This window comes from Oncorhynchus gorbuscha, linkage group LG15 (genome assembly GCF_021184085.1).
Source record: "Oncorhynchus gorbuscha isolate QuinsamMale2020 ecotype Even-year linkage group LG15, OgorEven_v1.0, whole genome shotgun sequence".
In the NCBI taxonomy this organism is placed as follows: domain Eukaryota; kingdom Metazoa; phylum Chordata; class Actinopteri; order Salmoniformes; family Salmonidae; genus Oncorhynchus; species Oncorhynchus gorbuscha.
In genome coordinates this window covers 77,242,705-77,258,626 of record NC_060187.1, presented here as the reverse complement: position 1 = coordinate 77,258,626, position 15,922 = coordinate 77,242,705, and positions in this window count along the sequence as shown.

Sequence of the window (15,922 nt, the reverse complement as noted above, 5' to 3'; positions counted from 1 at the left end):
AGAGTGACCTGTTATCTAGGTGTATCTATAGAGTTAGCATATAGAGGAGAGTGACCTGTTATCTAGGTGTATCTATAGAGTTAGCATATAGAGGAGAGTGACCTGTTATCTAGGTGTATCTATAGAGTTAGCATATAGAGGAGAGGGAGGAGAGTGACCTGTTATCTAGGTGTATCTATAGAGTTAGCATATAGAGGAGAGTGACCTGTTATCTAGGTGTATCTATAGAGTTAGCATATAGAGGAGAGTGACCTGTTATCTAGGTGTATCTATAGAGTTAGCATATAGAGGAGAGTGACCTGTTATCTAGGTGTATCAATAGAGTTAGCATATAGAGGAGAGCGACCTGTTATCTAGGTGTATCTATAGAGTGAGCATATAGAGGAGAGTGACCTGTTACCTAGGTGTATCTATAGAGTTAGCATATAGAGGAGAGTGACCTGTTATCTAGGTGTATCTATAGAGTTAGCATATAGAGGAGAGGGAGGAGAGTGACCTGTTACCTAAGAGTGTATCTATAGAGTTAGCATATAGAGAGAAAGTGACCCTGTTATCTAAGAGTGTATCTATAGAGTTAGCATATATAGGAAAGTGACTATTACCTAGAATTGTATCTATAGAGGAGTTAGCATATAGAGGAAAGTGACCTGTTATCTAGGTATCTATAGAGTTAGCATATAGAGGAGAGTGACCTGTTACCTAGGTGTATCTATAGAGTTAGCATATAGAGGAGAGTGACCTGTTATCTAGGTGTATCTATAGGGGTTAGCATAGAGGAGAGGGAGGAGAGTGACCTGTTACCTAGGTGTATCTATAGAAGAGTTAGCATATAGAGGAAGTGACCTGTTATCTAGGTGTATCTATAGAGTTAGCATATAGAGGAAGTGACCTGTTATCTAGGTGTATCTATAGAGTTAGCATATAGAGGAGAGTGACCTGTTATCTAGGTGTATCTATAGAGTTAGCATATAGAGGAGAGTGACCTGTTATCTAGGAGTGTATCTATAGAATTTAGCATATAGGAGAGGAGGAGAGTGACCTGTTATCTAGGTGTATCTATAGAGTTAGCATATAGAGGAGAGTGACCTGTTATCTAGGTGTATCTATAGAGTTAGCATATAGAGGAGAGTGACCTGTTACCTAGGTGTATCTCTAGAGTTAGCATATAGAGGAGAGTGACCTGTTACCTAGGTGTATCTATAGAGTTAGCATATAGAGGAGAGGGAGGATAGTGACCTGTTACCTAGGTGTATCTCTAGAGTTAGCATATAGAGGAGAGGAGGAGAGTGACCTGTTACCTAGGTGTATCTCTAGAGTTAGCATATAGAGGAGAGGGAGGAGAGTGACCTGTTACCTCGGTGTATCTCTAGAGTTAGCATATAGAGGAGAGGGAGGAGAGTGACCTGTTACCGAGGTGTATCTCTAGAGTTGCTTATATAGAGGAGAGGAGGAGAGTGACCTGTTACCTAGGTGTATCTCTAGAGTTAGCATATAGAGGAGAGGGAGGAGAGTGACCTGTTACCTAGGTGTATCTATAGAGTTAGCATTTAGAGGAGAGTGACCTGTTATCTAGGTGTATCTATAGAGTTAGCATTTAGAGGAGAGTGACCTGTTATCTAGGTGTATCTATAGAGTTAGCATATAGATGAGAGTAACCTGTTATCTAGGTATCTATAGAGTTAGCATATAGAGGAGAGGGAGGAGAGTGACCTGTTACCTAGGTGTATCTATAGAGTTAGCATTTAGAGGAGAGTGACCTGTTATCTAGGTGTATCTATAGAGTTAGCATATAGAGGAGAGTAACCTGTTATCTAGGTGTATCTATAGAGTTAGCATATAGAGGAGAGTGACCTGTTATCTAGGTATCTATAGAGTTAGCATATAGAGGAGAGTGTCCTGTTATCTAGGTGTATCTATAGAGTTAGCATATAGAGGAGAGTGACCTGTTATCTAGGTGTATCTATAGAGTTAGCATATAGAGGAGAGGGAGGAGAGTGACCTGTTACCTAGGTGTATCTATAGAGTTAGCATATAGAGGAGAGTGACCTGTTATCTAGGTGTATCTATAGAGTTAGCATATAGAGGAGAGTGACCTGTTACCTAGGTGTATCTCTAGAGTTAGCATATAGAGGAGAGTGAGTGACCTGTTATCTAGGTGTATCTATAGAGTTAGCATATAGAGGAGAGTGACCTGTTATCTAGGTGTATCTATAGAGTTAGCATATAGAGGAGAGTGACCTGTTATCTAGGTGTATCAATAGAGTTAGCATATAGAGGAGGGTGACCTGTTATCTAGGTGTATCTATAGAGTTAGCATATAGAGGAGAGTGACCTGTTATCTAGGTGTATCTATAGAGTTAGCATATAGAGGAGAGTGACCTGTTATCTAGGTGTATCTATAGAATTAGCATATAGAGGAGAGGGAGGAGAGTGACCTGTTACCTAGGTGTATCTATAGAGTTAGCATATAGAGGAGAGGACCTGTTATCTAGGTGTATCTATAGAGTTAGCATATAGAGGAGAGTGACCTGTTACCTAGGTGTATCTCTAGAGTTAGCATATAGAGGAGAGTGAGTGACCTGTTATCTAGGTGTATCTATAGAGTTAGCATATAGAGGAGAGTGACCTGTTATCTAGGTGTATCTATAGAGTTAGCATATAGAGGAGAGTGACCTGTTATCTAGGTGTATCTATAGAGTTAGCATATAGAGGAGAGTGACCTGTTATCTAGGTGTATCAATAGAGTTAGCATATAGAGGAGAGTGACCTGTTATCTAGGTGTATCTATAGAGTTAGCATATAGAGGAGAGTGACCTGTTATCTAGGTGTATCTATAGAGTTAGCATAGGAGAGTGACCTGTTATCTAGGTGTATCTATAGAATTAGCATATAGAGGAGAGTGACCTGTTATCTAGGTGTATCTATAGAGTTAGCATATAGAGGAGAGTGACCTGTTATCTAGGTGTATCTATAGAGTTAGCATATAGAGGAGAGTGACCTGTTACCTAGGTGTATCTATAGAGTTAGCATATAGAGGAGAGTGACCTGTTACCTAGGTGTATCTATAGAGTTAGCATATAGAGGAGAGGAGGAGAGTGACCTGTTACCTAGGTGTATCTATAGAGTTAGCATATAGAGGAGAGGGAGGAGAGTGACCTGTTACCTAGGTGTATCTCTAGAGTTAGCATGTAGAGGAGAGGGAGGAGAGTGACCTGTTACCTCGGTGTATCTCTAGAGTTAGCATATAGAGGAGAGGGAGGAGAGTGACCTGTTACCGAGGTGTATCTCTAGAGTTAGCATATAGAGGAGAGGGAGGAGAGTGACCTGTTACCTAGGTGTATCTCTAGAGTTAGCATATAGAGGAGAGGGAGGAGAGTGACCTGTTACCTAGGTGTATCTATAGAGTTAGCATATAGAGGAGAGTGACCTGTTATCTAGGTGTATCTAGAGAGTTAGCATATAGAGGAGAGTGACCTGTCATCTAGGTGTATCTATAGGGTTAGCATATAGAGGAGAGTGACCTGTTATCTAGGTGTATCTATAGAGGCATATAGAGGAGAGTGACCTGTTATCTAGGTGTATCTATAGAGTTAGCATATAGAGGAGAGTGACCTGTTATCTAGGTGTATCTATAGAGTTAGCATATAGAGGAGAGTGACCTGTTATCTAGGTGTATCTATAGAGTTAGCATATAGAGGAGAGGGAGGAGAGTGACCTGTTACCTAGGTGTATCTATAGAGTTAGCATATAGAGGAGAGTGACCTGTTATCTAGGTGTATCTATAGAGTTAGCATATAGAGGAGAGGGAGGAGAGTGACCTGTTACCTAGGTGTATCTATAGAGTTAGCATATAGAGGAGAGTGACCTGTTATCTAGGTTTATCTATAGAGTTAGCATATAGAGGAGAGTGACCTGTTACCTAGGTGTATCTATAGAGTTAGCATATAGAGGAGAGTGACCTGTTATCTAGGTGTATCTATAGAGTTAGCATATAGAGGAGAGTGACCTGTTACCTAGGTGTATCTATAGAGTTAGCATATAGAGGAGAGTGACCTGTTATCTAGGTGTATCTATAGAGTTAGCATATAGAGGAGAGGGAGGAGAGTGACCTGTTACCTAGGTGTATCTATAGAGTTAGCATATAGAGGAGAGTGACCTGTTATCTAGGTGTATCTATAGAGTTAGCATATAGAGGAGAGTGACCTGTTATCTAGGTGTATCTATAGAGTTAGCATATAGAGGAGAGTGACCTGTTATCTAGGTGTATCTATAGAGTTAGCATATAGAGGAGAGTGACCTGTTATCTAGGTGTATCTATAGAGTTAGCATATAGAGGAGAGGGAGGAGAGTGACCTGTTACCTAGGTGTATCTATAGAGTTAGCATATAGAGGAGAGTGACCTGTTATCTAGGTGTATCTATAGAGTTAGCATATAGAGGAGAGTGACCTGTTACCTAGGTGTATCTCTAGAGTTAGCATATAGAGGAGAGTGACCTGTTACCTAGGTGTATCTATAGAGTTAGCATATAGAGGAGAGGAGATAGTGACCTGTTACCTAGGTGTATCTCTAGAGTTAGCATATAGAGGAGAGGGAGGAGAGTGACCTGTTACCTAGGTGTATCTCTAGAGTTAGCATATAGAGGAGAGGGAGGAGAGTGACCTGTTACCTCGGTGTATCTCTAGAGTTAGCATATAGAGGAGAGGGAGGAGAGTGACCTGTTACCGAGGTGTATCTCTAGAGTTAGCATATAGAGGAGAGGGAGGAGAGTGACCTGTTACCTAGGTGTATCTCTAGAGTTAGCATATAGAGGAGAGGGAGGAGAGTGACCTGTTACCTAGGTGTATCTATAGAGTTAGCATTTAGAGGAGAGTGACCTGTTATCTAGGTGTATCTATAGAGTTAGCATTTAGAGGAGAGTGACCTGTTATCTAGGTGTATCTATAGAGTTAGCATATAGAGGAGAGTAACCTGTTATCTAGGTGTATCTATAGAGTTAGCATATAGAGGAGAGGGAGGAGAGTGACCTGTTACCTAGGTGTATCTATAGAGTTAGCATTTAGAGGAGAGTGACCTGTTATCTAGGTGTATCTATAGAGTTAGCATATAGAGGAGAGTAACCTGTTATCTAGGTGTATCTATAGAGTTAGCATATAGAGGAGAGTGACCTGTTATCTAGGTGTATCTATAGAGTTAGCATATAGAGGAGAGTGTCCTGTTATCTAGGTGTATCTATAGAGTTAGCATATAGAGGAGAGTGACCTGTTATCTAGGTGTATCTATAGAGTTAGCATATAGAGGAGAGGGAGGAGAGTGACCTGTTACCTAGGTGTATCTATAGAGTTAGCATATAGAGGAGAGTGACCTGTTATCTAGGTGTATCTATAGAGTTAGCATATAGAGGAGAGTGACCTGTTACCTAGGTGTATCTCTAGAGTTAGCATATAGAGGAGAGTGAGTGACCTGTTATCTAGGTGTATCTATAGAGTTAGCATATAGAGGAGAGTGACCTGTTATCTAGGTGTATCTATAGAGTTAGCATATAGAGGAGAGTGACCTGTTATCTAGGTGTATCAATAGAGTTAGCATATAGAGGAGGGCGACCTGTTATCTAGGTGTATCTATAGAGTTAGCATATAGAGGAGAGTGACCTGTTATCTAGGTGTATCTATAGAGTTAGCATATAGAGGAGAGTGACCTGTTATCTAGGTGTATCTATAGAATTAGCATATAGAGGAGAGGGAGGAGAGTGACCTGTTACCTAGGTGTATCTATAGAGTTAGCATATAGAGGAGAGTGACCTGTTATCTAGGTGTATCTATAGAGTTAGCATATAGAGGAGAGTGACCTGTTACCTAGGTGTATCTCTAGAGTTAGCATATAGAGGAGAGTGAGTGACCTGTTATCTAGGTGTATCTATAGAGTTAGCATATAGAGGAGAGTGACCTGTTATCTAGGTGTATCTATAGAGTTAGCATATAGAGGAGAGTGACCTGTTATCTAGGTGTATCTATAGAGTTAGCATATAGAGGAGAGTGACCTGTTATCTAGGTGTATCAATAGAGTTAGCATATAGAGGAGAGCGACCTGTTATCTAGGTGTATCTATAGAGTTAGCATATAGAGGAGAGTGACCTGTTATCTAGGTGTATCTATAGAGTTAGCATATAGAGGAGAGTGACCTGTTATCTAGGTGTATCTATAGAATTAGCATATAGAGGAGAGTGACCTGTTATCTAGGTGTATCTATAGAGTTAGCATATAGAGGAGAGTGACCTGTTATCTAGGTGTATCTATAGAGTTAGCATATAGAGGAGAGTGACCTGTTACCTAGGTGTATCTATAGAGTTAGCATATAGAGGAGAGTGACCTGTTACCTAGGTGTATCTATAGAGTTAGCATATAGAGGAGAGGGAGGAGAGTGACCTGTTACCTAGGTGTATCTATAGAGTTAGCATATAGAGGAGAGGGAGGAGAGTGACCTGTTACCTAGGTGTATCTCTAGAGTTAGCATGTAGAGGAGAGGGAGGAGAGTGACCTGTTACCTCGGTGTATCTCTAGAGTTAGCATATAGAGGAGAGGGAGGAGAGTGACCTGTTACCGAGGTGTATCTCTAGAGTTAGCATATAGAGGAGAGGGAGGAGAGTGACCTGTTACCTAGGTGTATCTCTAGAGTTAGCATATAGAGGAGAGGGAGGAGAGTGACCTGTTACCTAGGTGTATCTATAGAGTTAGCATATAGAGGAGAGTGACCTGTTATCTAGGTGTATCTAGAGAGTTAGCATATAGAGGAGAGTGACCTGTCATCTAGGTGTATCTATAGGGTTAGCATATAGAGGAGAGTGACCTGTTATCTAGGTGTATCTATAGAGTTAGCATATAGAGGAGAGTGACCTGTTATCTAGGTGTATCTATAGAGTTAGCATATAGAGGAGAGTGACCTGTTATCTAGGTGTATCTATAGAGTTAGCATATAGAGGAGAGTGACCTGTTATCTAAGTGTATCTATAGAGTTAGCATATAGAGGAGAGGGAGGAGAGTGACCTGTTACCTAGGTGTATCTCTAGAGTTAGCATATAGAGGAGAGTGACCTGTTACCTAGGTGTATCTATAGAGTTAGCATATAGAGGAGAGGGAGGAGAGTGACCTGTTACCTAGGTGTATCTCTAGAGTTAGCATATAGAGGAGAGGGAGGAGAGTGACCTGTTACCTCGGTTTATCTCTAGAGTTAGCATATAGAGGAGAGTGACCTGTTATCTAGGTGTATCAATAGAGTTAGCATATAGAGGAGAGTGACCTGTTATCTAGGTGTATCTATAGAGTTAGCATATAGAGAGTGACCTGTTACCTAGGTGTATCTCTAGAGTTAGCATATAGAGGAGAGTGACCTGTTACCTAGGTGTATCTATAGAGTTAGCATATAGAGGAGAGGGAGGATAGTGACCTGTTACCTAGGTGTATCTCTAGAGTTAGCATATAGAGGAGAGGGAGGAGAGTGACCTGTTACCTAGGTGTATCTCTAGAGTTAGCATATAGAGGAGAGGGAGGAGAGTGACCTGTTACCGAGGTGTATCTCTAGAGTTAGCATAGAGGAGAGGAGGAGAGTGACCTGTTACCGAGGTGTATCTCTAGAGTTAGCATATAGAGGAGAGGGAGGAGAGTGACCTGTTACCTAGGTGTATCTATAGAGTTAGCATTTCGAGGAGAGTGACCTGTTATCTAGGTGTATCTATAGAGTTAGCATATAGAGGAGAGTAACCTGTTATCTAGGTGTATCTATAGAGTTAGCATATAGAGGAGAGTGACCTGTTATCGAGGTGTATCTATAGAGTTAGCATATAGAGGAGAGTGACCTGTTATCTAGGTGTATCTATAGAGTTAGCATATAGAGGAGAGTGACCTGTTATCTAGGTGTATCTATAGAGTTAGCATATAGAGGAGAGTGACCTGTTATCTAGGTGTATCTATAGAGTTAGCATATAGAGGAGAGGGAGGAGAGTGGCCTGTTACCTAGGTGTATCTATAGAGTTAGCATATAGAGGAGAGTGACCTGTTATCTAGGTGTATCTATAGAGTTAGCATATAGAGGAGAGTGACCTGTTACCTAGGTGTATCTCTAGAGTTAGCATATAGAGGAGAGTGACCTGTTATCTAGGTGTATCTATAGAGTTAGCATATAGAGGAGAGTGACCTGTTATCTAGGTGTATCTATAGAGTTAGCATATAGAGGAGAGGGAGGAGAGTGACCTGTTACCTAGGTGTATCTCTAGAGTTAGCATATAGAGGAGAGGGAGGAGAGTGACCTGTTACCTCGGTGTATCTCTAGAGTTAGCATATAGAGGAGAGGGAGGAGAGTGACCTGTTACCTAGGTGTATCTATAGAGTTAGCATAGAGGAGAGGGAGGAGAGTGACCTGTTACCTAGGTGTATCTCTAGAGTTAGCATATAGAGGAGAGGGAGGAGAGTGACCTGTTACCTAGGTGTATCTATAGAGTTAGCATATATAGGAGAGTGACCTGTTACCTAGGTGTATCTATAGAGTTAGCATATAGAGGAGAGTTACCTGTTACCTAGGTGTATCTATAGAGTTAGCATATAGAGGAGAGTGACCTGTTATCTAGGTGTATCTATAGAGTTAGCATATAGGAGGAGAGCGACCTGTTATCTAGGTGTATCTATAGAGTTAGCATATAGAGGAGAGTGACCTGTTACCTAGGTGTATCTATAGAGTTAGCATATAGAGGAGAGTGACCTGTTATCTAGGTGTATCTATAGAGTTAGCATATAGAGGAGAGGGAGGAGAGTGACCTGTTACCTAGGTGTATCTATAGAGTTAGCATATAGAGGAGAGTGACCTGTTATCTAGGTGTATCTATAGAGTTAGCATATAGAGGAGAGTGACCTGTTACCTAGGTGTATCTATAGAGTTAGCATATAGAGGAGAGTGACCTGTTATCTAGGTGTATCTATAGAGTTAGCATATAGAGGAGAGTGACCTGTTACCTAGGTGTATCTATAGAGTTAGCATATAGAGGAGAGTGACCTGTTATCTAGGTGTATCTATAGAGTTAGCATATAGAGGAGAGGGAGGAGAGTGACCTGTTACCTAGGTGTATCTATAGAGTTAGCATATAGAGGAGAGTGACCTGTTATCTAGGTGTATCTATAGAGTTAGCATATAGAGGAGAGTGACCTGTTATCTAGGTGTATCTATAGAGTTAGCATATAGAGGAGAGTGACCTGTTATCTAGGTGTATCTATAGAGTTAGCATATAGAGGAGAGTGACCTGTTATCTAAGTGTATCTATAGAGTTAGCATATAGAGGAGAGGGAGGAGAGTGACCTGTTACCCAGGTGTATCTATAGAGTTAGCATATAGAGGAGAGTGACCTGTTATCTAGGTGTATCTATAGAGTTAGCATATAGAGGAGAGTGACCTGTTACCTAGGTGTATCTCTAGAGTTAGCATATAGAGGAGAGTGACCTGTTACCTAGGTGTATCTATAGAGTTAGCATATAGAGGAGAGGGAGGATAGTGACCTGTTACCTAGGTGTATCTCTAGAGTTAGCATATAGAGGAGAGGGAGGAGAGTGACCTGTTACCCTAGGTGTATCTCTAGAGTTAGCATATAGAGGAGAGGAGGAGAGTGACCTGTTACCTCGGTGTATCTCTAGAGTTAGCATATAGAGGAGAGGGAGGAGAGTGACCTGTTACCGAGGTGTATCTCTAGAGTTAGCATATAGAGGAGAGGGAGGAGAGTGACCTGTTACCTAGGTGTATCTCTAGAGTTAGCATATAGAGGAGAGGGAGGAGAGTGACCTGTTACCTAGGTGTATCTATAGAGTTAGCATTTAGAGGAGAGTGACCTGTTATCTAGGTGTATCTATAGAGTTAGCATTTAGAGGAGAGTGACCTGTTATCTAGGTGTATCTATAGAGTTAGCATATAGAGGAGAGTAACCTGTTATCTAGGTGTATCTATAGAGTTAGCATATAGAGGAGAGGGAGGAGAGTGACCTGTTACCTAGGTGTATCTATAGAGTTAGCATTTAGAGGAGAGTGACCTGTTATCTAGGTGTATCTATAGAGTTAGCATATAGAGGAGAGTAACCTGTTATCTAGGTGTATCTATAGAGTTAGCATATAGAGGAGAGTGACCTGTTATCTAGGTGTATCTATAGAGTTAGCATATAGAGGAGAGTGTCCTGTTATCTAGGTGTATCTATAGAGTTAGCATATAGAGGAGAGTGACCTGTTATCTAGGTGTATCTATAGAGTTAGCATATAGAGGAGAGGGAGGAGAGTGACCTGTTACCTAGGTGTATCTGTAGAGTTAGCATATAGAGGAGAGTGACCTGTTATCTAGGTGTATCTATAGAGTTAGCATATAGAGGAGAGTGACCTGTTACCTAGGTGTATCTCTAGAGTTAGCATATAGAGGAGAGTGAGTGACCTGTTATCTAGGTGTATCTATAGAGTTAGCATATAGAGGAGAGTGACCTGTTATCTAGGTGTATCTATAGAGTTAGCATATAGAGGAGAGTGACCTGTTATCTAGGTGTATCAATAGAGTTAGCATATAGAGGAGGGCGACCTGTTATCTAGGTGTATCTATAGAGTTAGCATATAGAGGAGAGTGACCTGTTATCTAGGTGTATCTATAGAGTTAGCATATAGAGGAGAGTGACCTGTTATCTAGGTGTATCTATAGAATTAGCATATAGAGGAGAGGGAGGAGAGTGACCTGTTACCTAGGTGTATCTATAGAGTTAGCATATAGAGGAGAGTGACCTGTTATCTAGGTGTATCTATAGAGTTAGCATATAGAGGAGAGTGACCTGTTACCTAGGTGTATCTCTAGAGTTAGCATATAGAGGAGAGTGAGTGACCTGTTATCTAGGTGTATCTATAGAGTTAGCATATAGAGGAGAGTGACCTGTTATCTAGGTGTATCTATAGAGTTAGCATATAGAGGAGAGTGACCTGTTATCTAGGTGTATCTATAGAGTTAGCATATAGAGGAGAGTGACCTGTTATCTAGGTGTATCAATAGAGTTAGCATATAGAGGAGAGCGACCTGTTATCTAGGTGTATCTATAGAGTTAGCATATAGAGGAGAGTGACCTGTTATCTAGGTGTATCTATAGAGTTAGCATATAGAGGAGAGTGACCTGTTATCTAGGTGTATCTATAGAATTAGCATATAGAGGAGAGTGACCTGTTATCTAGGTGTATCTATAGAGTTAGCATATAGAGGAGAGTGACCTGTTATCTAGGTGTATCTATAGAGTTAGCATATAGAGGAGAGTGACCTGTTACCTAGGTGTATCTATAGAGTTAGCATATAGAGGAGAGTGACCTGTTACCTAGGTGTATCTATAGAGTTAGCATATAGAGGAGAGGGAGGAGAGTGACCTGTTACCTAGGTGTATCTATAGAGTTAGCATATAGAGGAGAGGGGGAGAGTGACCTGTTACCTAGGTGTATCTCTAGAGTTAGCATGTAGAGGAGAGGGAGGAGAGTGACCTGTTACCTCGGTGTATCTCTAGAGTTAGCATATAGAGGAGAGGGAGGAGAGTGACCTGTTACCGAGGTGTATCTCTAGAGTTAGCATATAGAGGAGAGGGAGGAGAGTGACCTGTTACCTAGGTGTATCTCTAGAGTTAGCATATAGAGGAGAGGGAGGAGAGTGACCTGTTACCTAGGTGTATCTATAGAGTTAGCATATAGAGGAGAGTGACCTGTTATCTAGGTGTATCTAGAGAGTTAGCATATAGAGGAGAGTGACCTGTCATCTAGGTGTATCTATAGGGTTAGCATATAGAGGAGAGTGACCTGTTATCTAGGTGTATCTATAGAGTTAGCATATAGAGGAGAGTGACCTGTTATCTAGGTGTATCTATAGAGTTAGCATATAGAGGAGAGTGACCTGTTATCTAGGTGTATCTATAGAGTTAGCATATAGAGGAGAGTGACCTGTTATCTAAGTGTATCTATAGAGTTAGCATATAGAGGAGAGGGAGGAGAGTGACCTGTTACCTAGGTGTATCTCTAGAGTTAGCATATAGAGGAGAGTGACCTGTTACCTAGGTGTATCTATAGAGTTAGCATATAGAGGAGAGGGAGGAGAGTGACCTGTTACCTAGGTGTATCTCTAGAGTTAGCATATAGAGGAGAGGGAGGAGAGTGACCTGTTACCTCGGTTTATCTCTAGAGTTAGCATATAGAGGAGAGTGACCTGTTATCTAGGTGTATCAATAGAGTTAGCATATAGAGGAGAGTGACCTGTTATCTAGGTGTATCTATAGAGTTAGCATATAGAGAGTGACCTGTTACCTAGGTGTATCTCTAGAGTTAGCATATAGAGGGAGAGTGACCTGTTACCTAGGTGTATCTATAGAGTTAGCATATAGAGGAGAGGGAGGATAGTGACCTGTTACCTAGGTGTATCTCTAGAGTTAGCATATAGAGGAGAGGGAGGAGAGTGACCTGTTACCTAGGTGTATCTCTAGAGTTAGCATATAGAGGAGAGGGAGGAGAGTGACCTGTTACCGAGGTGTATCTCTAGAGTTAGCATATAGAGGAGAGGGAGGAGAGTGACCTGTTACCGAGGTGTATCTCTAGAGTTAGCATATAGAGGAGAGGGAGGAGAGTGACCTGTTACCTAGGTGTATCTATAGAGTTAGCATTTCGAGGAGAGTGACCTGTTATCTAGGTGTATCTATAGAGTTAGCATATAGAGGAGAGTAACCTGTTATCTAGGTGTATCTATAGAGTTAGCATATAGAGGAGAGTGACCTGTTATCGAGGTGTATCTATAGAGTTAGCATATAGAGGAGAGTGACCTGTTATCTAGGTGTATCTATAGAGTTAGCATATAGAGGAGAGTGACCTGTTATCTAGGTGTATCTATAGAGTTAGCATATAGAGGAGAGTGACCTGTTATCTAGGTGTATCTATAGAGTTAGCATATAGAGGAGAGGGAGGAGAGTGGCCTGTTACCTAGGTGTATCTATAGAGTTAGCATATAGAGGAGAGTGACCTGTTATCTAGGTGTATCTATAGAGTTAGCATATAGAGGAGAGTGACCTGTTACCTAGGTGTATCTCTAGAGTTAGCATATAGAGGAGAGTGACCTGTTATCTAGGTGTATCTATAGAGTTAGCATATAGAGGAGAGTGACCTGTTATCTAGGTGTATCTATAGAGTTAGCATATAGAGGAGAGGGAGGAGAGTGACCTGTTACCTAGGTGTATCTCTAGAGTTAGCATATAGAGGAGAGGGAGGAGAGTGACCTGTTACCTCGGTGTATCTCTAGAGTTAGCATATAGAGGAGAGGGAGGAGAGTGACCTGTTACCTAGGTGTATCTATAGAGTTAGCATATATAGGAGAGTGACCTGTTACCTAGGTGTATCTATAGAGTTAGCATATAGAGGAGAGTGACCTGTTACCTAGGTGTATCTATAGAGTTAGCATATAGAGGAGAGTGACCTGTTACCTAGGTGTATCTATAGAGTTAGCATATAGAGGAGAGTGACCTGTTATCTAGGTGTATCTATAGAGTTAGCATATAGAGGAGAGTGACCTGTTACCTAGGTGTATCTATAGAGTTAGCATATAGAGGAGAGGGAGGAGAGTGACCTGTTACCTAGGTGTATCTCTAGAGTTAGCATATAGAGGAGAGGGAGGAGAGTGACCTGTTACCTAGGTGTATCTATAGAGTTAGCATATAGAGGAGAGTGACCTGTTACCTAGGTGTATCTCTAGAGTTAGCATATAGAGGAGAGGGAGGAGAGTGACCTGTTACCTAGGTGTATCTCTAGAGTTAGCATATAGAGGAGAGGGAGGAGAGTGACCTGTTACCGAGGTGTATCTCTAGAGTTAGCATATAGAGGAGAGGGAGGAGAGTGACCTGTTACCTAGGTGTATCTCTAGAGTTAGCATATAGAGGAGAGGGAGGAGAGTGACCTGTTACCTAGGTGTGTGTATCTATAGAGTTAGCATATAGAGGAGAGTGACCTGTTATCTAGGTGTATCTATAGAGTTAGCATATAGAGGAGAGTGACCTGTTATCTAGGTGTATCTATAGAGTTAGCATATAGAGGAGAGTGACCTGTTATCTAGGTGTATCTATAGAGTTAGCATATAGAGGAGAGGGAGGAGAGTGACCTGTTACCTAGGTGTATCTCTAGAGTTAGCATATAGAGGAGAGTGACCTGTTATCTAGGTGTATCAATAGAGTTAGCATATAGAGGAGAGGGAGGAGAGTGACCTGTTACCTAGGTGTATCTCTAGAGTTAGCATATAGAGGAGAGGGAGGAGAGTGACCTGTTACCTAGGTGTGTGTATCTATAGAGTTAGCATATAGAGGAGAGTGACCTGTTATCTAGGTGTATCTATAGAGTTAGCATATAGAGGAGAGGAAGGAGAGTGACCTGTTACCTAGGTGTATCTCTAGAGTTAGCATATAGAGGAGAGGGAGGAGAGTGACCTGTTACCTAGGTGTGTGTATCTATAGAGTTAGCATATAGAGGAGAGTGACCTGTTATCTAGGTGTATCTATAGAGTTAGCATATAGAGGAGAGGGAGGAGAGTGACCTGTTACCTAGGTGTATCTCTAGAGTTAGCATATAGAGGAGAGGGAGGAGAGTGACCTGTTACCGAGGTGTATCTCTAGAGTTAGCATATAGAGGAGAGGGAGGAGAGTGAAGGAGAGAGAAGGAGAGAGAAGGAGAGAGAAGGAGAGAGAAGCCGGTGAAAGTGAAAGCAGATGACAGAGTGAAGAATGAGTCTGGAGAGGAAAAGGTAAACTGTACCAGAGTCATTATGGCAGGAAAGGCATCTACATTAGGGTGTACAGTTTGTAGGCCTATGAGTCAATGTGGTGCATGATATGTTGCTAATTCTGCATAACCTATTCAACATAACAACATAACATATTGTAACACACACTCTCTCTCTCCAGCTTCCCACATTACATAGGCCTCATCTCAGACCCTATGGGTCTTACCTCCCAACACAACAAGTCACCTAGCACACTGACATACGACAGGTGTTGGACTGTTTTCCAGCTGGGCAGACATTCATTCATAGTGGTCTATATGTAATGGTATCTGGGCAGACATTCATTCATAGTGGTCTATATGTAATGGTATCTGGGCAGACATTCATTCATAGTGGTCTATATGTAATGGTATCTGGGCAGACATTCATTCATAGTGGTCTATATGTAATGGTATCTGGGCAGACATTCATTCATAGTGGTCTATATGTAATGGTATCTGGGCAGACATTCATTCATAGTGGTCTATATGTAATGGTATCTGGGCAGACATTCATTCATAGTGGTCTATATGTAATGGTATCTGGGCAGACATTCATTCATAGTGTTCTATATGTAATGGTATCTGGGACAGGAGTGTATATACCAAAGGGAATACTTAGTTGTACAACTGAGTTCAAACGCAGTTCAAACTAAATGTGTCATTTTACCCGACCGCTCTGAATCAGAGTGCAGGGGGCTGCCTTTCATTGACGTCATCTGCACCCAGGGAGCAGTTGTTGTTGGGGATTAACTGCCTCGGGGATTCGAACCGGCACCCTTTCGTTTACTGGTCCAACGCTCTTAACCACTAGGATACCTGCCACCCCTGTGTAGTGTAGTACAGAGTAAAGTGGTTTGTGACACCATCACCATTAACCGCTGGATGAAATTGTAATGTGGCCTGCACAAGGACTGGCAGGCTTGCTGTAGGAGAATGCGCTCTAGTGAATGAGAGAAAACAGACCGCCCATAGCGACAACGCTGTCAATGTTGTCATGCGCTTCAAATGATAAAGTAAGTCTATTTTTTTTCGCGTCTATGTGAAGCAATGCAGGTAAAGTCAGCAGGTAAATTGGCAGAAAATACTTTGTGCATTATGT